Here is a 3,367-nt window from a genome sequence, read left to right on the forward strand (position 1 = left end):
TTCAAACAAGCAGCCGGAGAAAAAGAAGCTGACTTTAGCTTCGTTGAGGGTTGAAAGGCCTGATATAAGAAGGTTTCTCTATTTCCGCTTAACAGCCGAGTAACATTAAATTATTTTTGCTGTTTTACAGAAACGACAGGTCAGTATTGTGTCTCGTTTGCTAACGTTTGTAATAGGAACGGGAACATTCAAACAAGAAACTGCGAAAAAAGAAGCTGAAATCAGCCTCATGATATTAACAGGAGTAGTGTTTTTGATAAGGAGTTTATCAAACCGCTCCGTGTTCGAAGAGGTTTCAAATGATCGCGGCCGGAGGAGGCCGGATTCTTTAAACTGTTCTCTGATGCTGCAGCCTCGGTCTCCTCCGGCCGCACTCGTTTGAAACCTCTTTTAACACTGGCTGTGTTTACATGCAAAGATTTTTGCCAATCCGATTGAATACAGATTCAGACTGAGGTGTTTATATGCACTCTATTCAACGATTTGATGGAAAATCTTCGTTTACATGCTCACTACAAGTAATCCGATGCAAAATGACGCGCATGCGTGGAGTAGCGTTTAGAGTAAACGTTACCATGACAGCGAACATCACGTGAGGTCCAGTCCGCGTGATATGAGTTTCCAGTTGGCGCGCTTGTGTTTTAATTGCTTTAAAATGATGTCAGACTCAGGAAAACGTGCTTCACATGTGCTTATAAAGGAAGCGGCGAGAGGAAGACGTCGTGTTCTGAGACTCATAAGCTGGTCGTCCGTCCCACCGCCGTCTTTTAAAGCTCAGAGCATAAACTTCGTCTCCTCTGCAGACCCGTTTCTGCTCCGCCATGCTGAACGGTATAAACTTTCACTATGACGCGACGCACATGCGCAGAACATACTTACACGTTCCGATTGGAATGTAATCTGATTCAGACGTTTACACGGCTATTATTCTTCTATTTAACGGATTATTTAGAAGTTTACCAACCTCGTTCAATCGGATAGAAATTGTATTCCGAATGGCCTCAATCGGACTAGTCTATTCCGATTGAGGTGTTCACATGGACGTGTTCTATTCCGATTGAGCTATTAGTCGGATTATTAACAGATTATCAGGCTGCATGTAAACGTGGCTACTGAGCGGTTTGATGAGTCTTTTCTAATTTTTTGGTACAGAAACATCAGACTAAATGTTTATGAGTCTCAGCAGCGCGAAATTATGACGAATGTCGAGTTTGACTGACGGAAAAGTCGCATGAATTCCGATCTGGCTGTTTAGACTGAGTTGCATTTCCGCAGATCGGATACGTATCGGATTTCAGTACCATATATGAAAGCGTCTCAAATCGGAATTGAAATTGTCAGATTCAATGCGTTTTTTTCTGTTCACACTGACACACAGACACACATCTGTGTCACCTTTGAGGAAAAAGATCGGATTTGGGCCACTTTTACCTGCTGTGTAAACACAGCCTTAGTGACATCAAATTGATGCGCAGTAGCTTTAGCTCGCATGTAGCAATATTAGTATTATAGCTCTTTACGACCTATTAATTCGGAGGATTTAGTGATATTCGGGAGAAAAATATACACAGGACAAAATGTATCGGGTTCTGAAGATCTTTATCTAACACAGGGGGCGATAGAGGCGATTTTTGGAAAGCCCTATTTATTCTGCCCATAGAGAAATGGAGCGCAGACCCTGCGTTCCTAATATGGGCATAACGAGGACTAGAGAATGACGCACGACTGCGGTGGTCTATTGGTGAATGAGGCCCTTTAGGCCTGTTTCTAAATCAGCTTATCGCCCCCAGCGAAGGGTTCCTATAATTCCCAGTGTAAAGAAATCTGAGTTGGCACGTTTCTCGTTTCACATCAAACCACCTCGAATGACTTTGTTTATATCAACGACTGAATTATTAAGAAACTTTGACAATAATTCCCCTTTTTAACCGCCGAGCGTGAAGCTCGGGGCTCTCCTGAACTTCCTTCCCCGGACAGCCAGCCTCTTTATGTAACCCGGCAACGTCAGCAGGCCAGAGCGATCTGGAGGAAAACCCCACCCACCTGATCTCATTGGTGGGATTTGAACGATCGTTGACGTCCTGGATGCGGATTGGTCACCCTATTCCAGCGTTAGCACACTCTGGCCAATAGGAGCGCACCGCAGTGCTGAACGCGGGAAAGTCTGAAAGTACGGAAATTCCGCAAAGTTAGTTGTTTATATTTGACTTCTGTTGTTGTTCGTCCGTGATCAGCGTTATCGGTTGAATCTAGAACCCATAATGAACGAGGTTCTGGACACGTTCGTGTAAGGCTTTCGGATGGGTGAGTAATTGTGAACGCTTTATAACGTAAGGAACACATTTTTAAGTGGTTCTTTTAAATGGTTGTCGTGAACAGCGGCGTTACTAGCTAACACAGCTAACCTAGCTGAGGACTGAGGGCCTGCAGCGCTGCTAACAGGCTAACGCTAGCTGAACGTTAGTCTCGTCGCTTTTAGAGAGTTCTTAATAAACGAGTCTCCAAAGTTACAGTTTAGATAACCTAATGTCATGATTTTTACCCAGGAGTGAAACTGACTTTGTTCTCTAAACGTACTTACGACAGATATTTGTTTTTCTTCTCGTAACGTAATTTTACACTTAACTTACGTTAACTACGCAAAAAATATTAACGTGTGGTCGTTTAACACTGTTGTTGGCTGGTTTCTTGGTCAGAATTCGGCATGAACGCTGTATTTATCTACATATTTGGCATATTTAGGTTACTGAGGGAAAAAAAACCCTACAGCATTTCCTCTGGTAAGTTTCTGTAATTCTACAGCGCTGATATTTTAAAGACAACATTAAGGATTTGTGTTCAAAAGCGCAGAGCAGAGACCTTTTTAAACTCAGCACAAGTTTAGTTTAGTCAGCGACGTCGTGTCTAACACTGTAACTATGTTTCCTGTTAGTATCATTTCTATTACCGGATGTTTACTATGCGGGGATTTAAATGGCCCATGGCTTTCAGTCTGTAACGGCTAGACGTGTGAACTGCCGTGCGATCTCCCTCCGGATAAACACAGGAGCCCAGTGTTCTCTAGTAAAAGTAATCCAAGCAGAAGTACTTTGTCCGCAGTAACGCTGGCTTGTGGTTAGTAATTCAGATTAGATCAGCTTTAACTCTGCAATGCAGTAACGCAGCTACATCTGCAGCCACTGTTTTGTTAGTCCTGATTTGTGAATTCAGACGACGTTGACATCTTCCACGCCGAAATCCGCCAATATTGCACATCAGGGTTTTATTTTCTGAAGCATACAACTTCAAAAGTTGAGCTCTCGGATGATGTTTTAGCCAGGTTCAAACTGGCCAAGCTGATTTGTGAAAAAAACAAAATTCAGTTCTT

The 3,367-nt window shown here is 42.9% G+C and overlaps 1 protein-coding gene across 2 annotated transcripts in view; it reads left to right on the top strand.

Moving 5' to 3' along the window:
- Nucleotides 1-2,042: 2,042 nt before the first annotated feature.
- Nucleotides 2,043-3,367, top strand: part of si:ch211-63o20.7 (uncharacterized protein LOC566836 homolog) — a 6,525-nt gene continuing 5,200 nt past the window's right edge. Inside the window, exon 1 of one of the 2 annotated variants that reach the window (XM_036581415.1) lies at nucleotides 2,043-3,367. This exon is cut by the window's right edge and continues 48 nt beyond it. The gene's annotated coding sequence lies outside the window, so the exon portion shown is untranslated. The other variant, XM_036581414.1, reaches the window with a different exon arrangement.

The sequence above is a fragment of the Colossoma macropomum genome, unplaced genomic scaffold (genome assembly GCF_904425465.1).
Source record: "Colossoma macropomum unplaced genomic scaffold, Colossoma_macropomum, whole genome shotgun sequence".
NCBI classification, from domain to species: Eukaryota; Metazoa; Chordata; class Actinopteri; order Characiformes; family Serrasalmidae; genus Colossoma; species Colossoma macropomum.